At 41.9% G+C, this 9,547-nt stretch overlaps 1 non-coding gene across 1 annotated transcript; it reads left to right on the top strand.

Moving 5' to 3' along the window:
• Positions 1 to 9,202: 9,202 nt before the first annotated feature.
• On the top strand, positions 9,203 to 9,309 carry LOC131247765 (small nucleolar RNA R71). The gene has a single exon (XR_009172035.1). It is a non-coding gene; the product is annotated as a small nucleolar RNA R71 (small nucleolar RNA).
• The last annotated feature ends 238 nt before the right edge of the window (positions 9,310 to 9,547 follow it).

The following is a 9,547-nucleotide window of genomic DNA, read 5'->3' as shown; positions in this document are numbered from 1 at the left end:
AGAGTATGATTGGTAGTTTACTCTATTTAACTACTAGTAGACCTAATATCGCTCTAAGTGTTAGTATTTGTGCTAGATATCAGTCTGATCCTAAAGAATCGCACTTGATTGCTGTCAAGCAAATTATGAGATATGTCGCAAGTACTGTTAATCTCAGTCTCTTGTATCCACATGAGACTAGTGTTCAATTAGTTGGGTACTTGGATGCTGACTGGGTTGGTAATCTTGATGATAGAAAATCAACCAGTGGTGGTTGCTTTTAGATCAGAAATTGTTTAGTTTCTTGGTTTAGTGAGAAACAAAGTTCTATATCACTTTCAACTGCTGAAGCTGAATATATCGCAGCTAGTAATGCGTGTACGCAGCTTGTTTGGATGAAACATATGCTAAGTGATTATGGAATTAAACAGGATTCTATGTTATTATATTGTGATAATTCCAGTGCCATAAATATTTCAAAAAATCCAATTCAGCATTCTCGTACCAAGCACATTGACATTAGATTTCATTATATTCATGAATTAGTAGAAGAAAAGGCAATATCTTTGGAATATATCCCCACCGAGAATCAACGTGCTGACATTTTCACTAAACCGCTCGACAAAAGTAGGTTTAACAAATTGAAATTTGATCTTGGTATGTACATTTTAAAATGATTATTTATGCCTATTTGTATCATATTGTATATATTTCATTTAGATTTCAAATTTTATAAAATATGCTGGAAATCATATTTTTGGTGGTACACGACCAGTCGATTCCTTGACCTGTCTTATCACGACCGGTCGTAGAAAACCCACGACCAGTCGTAAATTGTGCTGATTGACTTAAATTGGGAAATTTTTCATTTCTTCCTTATTTCAACTTCCCTCTCTGACAGGCCGACGCTGTTCACTCCCCAAGTATAGGGTTGTGATGTAGTAATAAACTCGGTAAGACCGAGGTCGAATCCACAGGGACTGAAACTTGTACGTTTCCTGAAACTAGGTAGAAATAGAACTAGACTAAGATATGATCTAAACCAAATAGAATTTAAGAAATAATTGTGGAATAATTATCTAAAACTTTAAGGAATTCAGAGGAAGGAAACTAAGGTTTCAGAGGATCCACTTGTAGAGATCGGGGAGATCTTATGCCTGCATCAAGGATTATGGGATTCAAACTGAACTTACTTGATCTGGTTTTCAAAAGATGAAAGGTATATGAATTAGAATGGATTCCATCACAAAACCATGCCCATAAGGCAAAGCAAACAACAAAATCAAACCAATTCACAGCCAATCTGAGTGATGTATGAATGTCAGGAAGAGTACTATCATCCTACCATGCCCATGGAACAATGATGAACAACAGGGCCTCCTGACGTCATAAACATCAAAAGAGAAAAAGAGATATTCAAAGCCATTGCAAACCCATTGTAATTTCAGTCACAACAGACCATTAAAGACTGAGAAAATATTCTTTTAATAATCAACTTAAAACCAAGTTCAGTTCAGAAATTCAAATTAAACGCATGAGGTAGTGTCTCCCATCTCGCTACAGGCTTCACCTCTTAGCCCTAGCTAAGAGGATTAGCCACACATGGATGGGCTAAACATTAAAAAAATAAAGGAAGTATAAAGGAAAAGAAGAGAAAAAACTAGGCTCCTCTCTCTTTCTTCACGTCTCCTCCTTTCAGCCACGTCCAGCCGAAAAACCACCAATCTCACTCTTCTTTCTCGGCTGCACCCCTTCAAAAGAGTCTCCACGCTGCCAGCTTCTCAGCCAAACAAAAAGACTCCAGCCAACCCAGCTCCTCACGTCTCAGTTCAGCCGCACAGCTTCTCTTCCTCCCAGTCTTCTCTGTTTCTCTTTCTCCCTGCTGCCTTTTCCAAAAAGCTAAGCTCCCTTTTTATAGACATGTAGGACGGTGGATGGGAGGTCCCTCGGCGTGAAGAGGTGGTGGAGCATGCGCACAGCCGCGTCAGAAACTCCTTCCGCAGCAGAAAAAATGTTGTAACCGAGCTGCATCAGGCCCCGCCTTCTCACACTGATGCTTCCTTTTTTTGTAAAAAGAGAGCGTCCTTACGGACGATTCTTGCGTGTGAACAAGATAGAAGGTCTGGATTGGCCATCCGATCAACGATGGTGGCCCACCTGGATTGACCGCAGCTCGGTTTGCGAAGCAGAGCATGCGATGCCTTGCGCTGTGAAAGTCAGTGGGCCCCTGTTAAGTGACAGTTGAAAAATCCACTCCGTTTACTGAATGCACAATGGAAAAATAGGTGGGAATGGCTGGTTTCGGATCAAATTAGGTGTGGCCCACGGATAGTTTCGTTGCACCGTCTATCTTCCATTTTAACGGCTGGAAAACCGATCTCCGGTGTCTTTTGACATTCCTCCACCTAGGTGTGGGTCACGCCTTCCCTCTGGACTTGGTGGACGGTTCAGATGGATGATTTGGATGCTGAATGGGCCCCACTGCTGAAAAACAGGCGAACGCTGTCCGTCCACTGTTCGTCCGTGCTCGAGAAGGAGAGGGAGACGAGTCTCCGTCGCTGACCGGGCGACTTCGGTCCAGTGCACAGCGGGCGTACACCTGCTGTGTGCACGGGCCGTGTAAAATGGGCCCCACCCTGATGTCTTATGCAAAATCCAAGCCATCCATCCGTTTTGCCATCTCATTTTAATCGTTGAACCCAAGATTGAAGCACTTTCAGACACCAAGCGGGCCCCAGTTTACTGATTTATGGCCTGATCTGTCCGTTGGGCCACTTCCAGGGGGATCCAATGGCTGAAATTTGACATGTACGGTTAGTTTTTTGTTTTTAGGCCATATGTGAAGTTTTGAACCAAACGGATGGTAGAAACCCTGTGATCTTGCATTCTGGCTGACTTTCAGGCCGTTTGAGCTTCGGTTTCTCGATTTTTTCGGGTCCCTGATGTGTAATTCTGTTGATCTTGGGTCTTTGGAGTCCGTCCCATACTTTGGTGTCATTGGAGCGTTAAGTCCATGCTTTAAGCACCCTTTTCGGTCCAGGCTCGTACATACACTCTGCATTACAAACACGATTAATCAGGCCATTAAGCGGTATCATGCATGTAAATCTATGCAACAACTGGGTCTGATATGCAATATTTGACCCTCAACACAACCCCCAACCAGCATTTTGCTAGTCCAGAGCAAAGTATGCGAAAAATAAGTTGAGAATTACAGAACAATTTATAAACTCGAGTGGTTTTTGCAGAGTAATCCAGATATGAGAATTTTTAGATTCATGACTGTTGGATATTACTTTCTCCTAGACTCCAGCGCACGGTAAACTTCATAATCAAGTTCAAAGTATATTCCATTAATTAGAAAAATTCTAACCATTGAGATCTATGAATGTATAGTCTAATCTCGACTTGTCAACATTAAGATTCACCTCGATATTTAAGGATATCATTGGTAACAACTAAGAGAATTCACGATAACTCAACTTGACTTACACATTATCTTTTTATTCTTTTAATTTTTTGATTTTTTCATTAGAAGTAACGCCAAGAAGAGGGATCAGATCCTCACCTATAGGGAGCAAACCTAAGGTAAAGACTGTACACCCAACTTTTTCACATATCATTCATGGGGAATTGAATCCTCACCTATAGGGAGCAAACCTATGGTAAAGACTGTTCGCCCAATCCATTCGATTTCTCAAGTTGGTTCCTTTCATGTTTAGTGATTACCAAGTTAATCCTTTAATATCGAACTGAAACCTTAATATGCAAGCGAGATGTGTCCTGCGAATTCATGACTCAATCAATGTTTACAATTCTAATAATGGATTAACAATTCAAACTTAGCTGTGAAATTTAATAGATAACTGAATCCAAGAGTCATAAAGTACCAACATTACGCATCTTGAAATTCTAAGTGCCCTAGATGGCCGTCAAAATCACTTCGAATTCATCAGAAAGCCTGAAAAATTAAAATTTTCACAACTTTTGCTCAAGACCAAGAAACACTGATTAGGAAACCTAATCTCCCACCCCCAACCAAAAATCTACATTGTCCTCAATGTAAAAGAAATAAACATGCAATGCACATGAGACAACGGAAAAATAGGGGTGATGGAAAGATAGTACCTGGACGAAAGAATCAAGAGGCTTTCCAAAGATATCTACGTAAGAGCGGGTCAGCACAAGAGAGAAACCAACAAAAATAAAATAAAAATAACAAAAAATGAAATCCTACCTACACCACTTTCGTAGGTGCTCTCGATTGCATTTAGCGTATGCAACAAGTCTTTAAACCCCTAGGTTGCCCCTAGTGGACGAGTTGTAGTCTCGTGAGGGTTTGCAGTAATGTTACCCACAAACATTGGACTAACTAATCATATAAATGAAATGAAATGAAGAGCTAGGTTGCCTCCCAAGAGCGCTAAGTTTACTATCTTCAGCCAGACAAATAAAGCAACTACCCTAGTCCTAAGAAAACAGGAAACCTGCCTATACCTCCATCAGACTAGGAGATCAATCCTGGTAAACAGGATCAGTCAGAGGCATGGACATGTCCTCTGAATCAAATTTCTCGACAAATGGTTTCAATCGATGTCCATTGACTTTAAACTCCTTGCCATTGTCGGGATCTCTAATTTCAACGGCCCCATGAGGAAAAACAGTAACAACAATGTAAGGGCCGGTCTAACGAGATCAAAGCTTACCCGGAAAGAGATGTAATCGAGAATTGTACAAAAGGACCTTCTGACCAGGCGTGAATGATTTTTGCAAAATGTGTTGGTCATGAAATGCTTTCATCTTGTCCTTGTAAATTCTTGAATTATCGTACGCATCATTCTGGATTTCCTCAAGTTCATTCAATTGAAGTTTGCATAGCGAGCCAGCGTTGTCCAGATTGAAATTTAGATTTTTGATCGCCCAGTATGCTTTATGTTTCAGCTCCACAGGCAAGTGACAAGCTTTCCCATAGACAAGTCTGAAGGGAGACATTCCAATAGGAGTTTTAAAGGCAGTACGGTATGCCCATAAGGCATCGGTCAATCGGATTGACCAATCCTTACGATCTGGGTTAACCGTTTTCTCCAAAATGTGTTTGATCTCCCTATTGGAAATCTCAGCTTGTCCACTTGTCTGTGGATGGTATGGGGTGCTCACCTTATGAGAGATACCGTATTTCTTCAATAAGCTCTCAAATGGTTTATTGCAAAAGTGTAAGCCCCCATCACTAATGATGGCTCGAGGCGTTCCGAATCGAGAAAGGATGTTTTCTTTTAGGAATTTAATGACCGTGCAATGGTCATTAGTTCGACACGGAATCGCTTCAACCCATTTAGTGACATAGTCCACGGCGAGCAAAATATACAGATTTCCAAATGATTGGGGGAATGGTCCCATGAAATCGATGCCCCAGCAATCAAATGCTTCAATGATAAGGATGGGATTCAAAGGCATCATATTTCGACGGGACAATGCTCCCAATTTCTGGCAACGCTCACAAGCTTTGCAAAACTCATGAGTGTCCCTAAACATAGTGGGCTAGTAAAAGCCACACTGTAGAATCTTGGCCGTGGTCTTTTTAGCAGAAAAGTGACCACCACGAGCCTCTGAGTGACAGAAGGAGATGACACTCTGATGCTCATCGTCTGGTACACATCTCCTTAGGATTTGGTCTGCGCAATATTTAAATAAATAAGGATCATCCCAGAAAAAGTTGCGCACTTCGGTGAAGAATTTCTTCTTATCTTGCACAGTTCACTGTGTCGGTATGGCACCTGTAGCAAGATAATTAGCAATATCAGCAAACCAAGGTGAATGGGAGACTCTGAACAGTTGTTCATCAGGGAACATGTCATTGATATGAGTCGTCTCAAGGGACTCAGAGGTACTAAGGCGAGAAAGGTGATCGGCCACTACGTTCTCTACTCCCTTTTTATCTTTAATTTCCAATTCAAATTCTTGGAGTAGAAGGATCCATCGTATCAAACGGGGCTTAGAATCATTCTTTGAAAGAAGATACTTAAGTGCCGCATGATCTGTGTAGATAATGATCTTGGATCCGATCAAGTAGGACCTAAATTTGTCCAAGGCGAACACTACAGCTACGAGTTCCTTTTCCGTAGTCGAGTAGTTCACCTGGGCAGAATTTAAAGTTCTACTTGTGTAATGAATGACGTAGGGCCTCTTATCTTTTCTCTGGCCTAGGACTACCCCAAGAGCATAATCAGAAGCGTCGCACATAAGCTCAAAAGGAAGGCTCCAGTCGGGTGGCTGCATGATAGGTGCAGTGGTTAACGTGCCTTTAAGCTTGGTGAAAGCTTCTTGGCATTGCTCAGTCCACTCGTACGGAGAATCCTTTTGAAGAAGAGTACATAGAGGATGAGAGAGGAGACTAAAGTCCTTTAGGAATCGCCTGTAAAATCCTGCGTGTCCTAAGAAGGATCGCACGTCTCTGATGTTCTTGGGTGGAGGTAGGTTAGAGATAAGATCGATTTTTGCCTTATCTACCTCGATTCCCTTGGACGAGATGATATGCCCAACGACAATTCCCTTCTGAACCATGAAATGGCACTTCTCCCAATTAAGTACCAAGTTCTTTTCTTCACATCTTTTCAGCACACATTTAAGACTTTCCAAGCACTTGCTGAAAGATGGACCGTAAACAGAGAAATCGTCCATGAAGACCTCTAGGTATTGCCCCACCATATCAGAAAAGATACTAAGCATACATCGCTGAAAGGTGGCAAGGGCATTACATACCCCCGAATGGCATCCTTCGATAGGCAAAGGTGTCGTAGGGACATGTAAATGTGGTCTTTTTCTGGTCTTCAGGGGCTATCTCTATCTGGTTGTAGCCCGAATACCTGTCAAGGAAACTGTAATAGGAATGACCGGCTAACCTTTCCAGGATCTGATCAATGAATGGTAAAGGAAAGTGGTCTTTCCTCGTGACGGTATTCAATTTCCTGTAGTCAATGCACATTCTCCAACCAGTAGTGACTCTAGTTGGCACGAGTTCATTATTAGCATTGGCTACGATGGTGATTCCGGACTTCTTAGGGACCACTTGAGTTGGACTCACCCATTGACTGTCAGATATAGGGTATATAATACCCACGTCTAATAGCTTAAGAACCTCGGCCTTAACCACTTCATGTTTGGATTTAGTCTACGTTGTGGTTGCCTAGCGGTTTTTGCATTATCCTCAAGATATATGTGGTGAGTACAAATCGAGGGATCGATTCCCTTGAGGTCTGCTATCGTCCATCCCAGGGCTCCTTTATGCTCAATGAGAGTAGATATAAGCATACTCTCCTGTTCTTTTTCCAGGTGGGCAGAGATCACCACCGGGTATGTCTCATCTTAACCTAAATAGGCATATTTCAAATCAGAGGGCAAAGGTTTTAGGTCAAGCTTCGGTGTCTTGAGGTTAGACGGTAGAGGCACTACATCGGTTTGTGGTAATTCTTCAAATTGTGGCCTCCACCGGTTAACTTCAAGTACCGGTGCAGTATCAAGCAAGCACACGTCTCCCTAATCATGTCATCATCAAAATCATGGGAGTGGGCCAGGCACGTCTCTAGATAGTCAGAGGATAAGGTTAGAGGTGTCGTATCTTCCACGAAAGAGTCAATCATGTTAATGTCGTGGAAATCGTCATCATCCTCTGAGTTACTGCCGTTATTGAAAAAAATGTTTGACTCCAATGTCAAATTTCCAAAAGACATAGTCATGACACCATTCCTGCAATTGATAATTGCATTTGACGTGGCAAGGAATGGGCGACCAAGAATGACGGGAATCTGAGTGCTCATGTTATTGATGGGTTCAGTATCCAGGATGATAAAATCTACAGGGTAGTAAAATCTATCGACCTGGACTAACACATCCTCAATTATCCCTCTTGGTACACGAACAGAGCGATCAGCAAGTTGTAGTGTGGTTAGGGTGGGTTTTAATTCACCCAAACCTAACTATTTGTATACCGAGTAGGGAATCAGATTGACGCTCGCTCCTAAGTCAAGAAGTGCATGATCAATTCGATGGTTCCCGATTACACATGATATGGTTGGGCTACCGGGATCCTTGAATTTCTGTGGCACGTCTTGCTTCAGGATGGCACTCACTTTCTCAGTCAAGAAGATTTTCTTTTGAATAATTTTCTGTCTTTTGGTCGTGCATAAGTCTTTCAGGAATTTGGCATATGAAGGTATCTGTTTAACGACATCAAGTAGAGGAATGTTGACTTTCACCTGTTTCAACACCTCTAGGATATCCTGAGAGTTAGAGAGAGGTTTTGGTGAAACCAACCGTTGGGGGAATGGAGCAACTGGCTTCTCTAGAAGTTCCGGTTCTACTTTTGTGGGGCATCACTGGATCCATCATTGTTGTCCTCTTCTGGTTCTTGAGGCTTTTCGGGCCTAACCGGAAGAGTTTTATCAATGATCTTCCCACTCCTAAGAGTGGTGATGGATTTAGCATGTCCCATCTGATTTGAAGAGTTGGGATCATTATTCTCGTACTGCGGTTTAGGATTGGGGAGAGGTTGTGCAGGAAGCATCCCCTTTTCTATAACCGTCATACGAGAATCTATCTTTTGCATAAAATCTGTAATTCCCCGCATTGCCTGAGCCAGCTCTTATATGGGATTTTGAACCGGTTCCTCTTGAGGTTTCACTTGATTTGGATTTTGATTGAAGAAACCTGGAGGAGTAGCCGTCTGTCCATTCCTCCAACTAAAGTTTGGATGATTTTTCCAGCCAGGGTTGTATGTATTGGAGTTAGGTCCAGTAAAAGGTCTTTGATAGTTGTTTACGGCATTGGCTTGTTCATTCAACACTCCTCGAAAGGCGGGTATTGTAGGACAGTTTTCAGTTGTGTGAATGTTGCAATCACAGATGCCGCAAACAATTTCATTGACCTTATCCTTCTTTCCTTCCATGGCCTCAACTTTCCTTATGAGCGTAGTCACTTTACACTTGAGATCATCCTCTTCTTTCAAGAGATATAATCCACCTTTCTCCTTTAATTGAGTCGGCCTAGACGTGGTGTTCGACTTTGGGTAATAGTCCCAAGATTGTGTTTTTCAGCCAAACTGTCGAGGTAGTCCCATACCTCGTCGACATCTTTATTAATGAACTCTCCATTACACATTGTCTCGACCATTTGGCGCATGGAAGATGTCAGTCCATCGTAGAAAAAATTTGTAATGCGCCACGTTTCAAATCCGTGTTGTGGGCATGAACTGACCAAATCTTTGAACCTTTCCCAACATTGGAAGAATGTTTCATCTTCCTTTTGGGCAAAGTTCATGATCGCTTTTCTGAGGGTAATCGTTTTATGATGTGGGATGAATTTTTTTATGAATTCCCTCTGCATGTCGTTCCATGTGCCAATGGATCTAGGACGTAGTGAATGTAACCACGTCTTAGCTTTCTCTTTTAAGGAAAAAGGAAAGAGTTTCAGCCTAATTGTATCCTCAGATACATTAGGAAAACATAATGTAGCTATAATCTCATCGAACTCTTTCAAATGTAAATATGGACTTTCTGATTCAAGTCCATGGAAT

Source organism: Magnolia sinica, chromosome 5 (genome assembly GCF_029962835.1).
Source record: "Magnolia sinica isolate HGM2019 chromosome 5, MsV1, whole genome shotgun sequence".
Lineage (NCBI taxonomy): Eukaryota > Viridiplantae > Streptophyta > Magnoliopsida > Magnoliales > Magnoliaceae > Magnolia > Magnolia sinica.
This window is presented reverse-complemented; position numbering and strand designations above follow the sequence as displayed.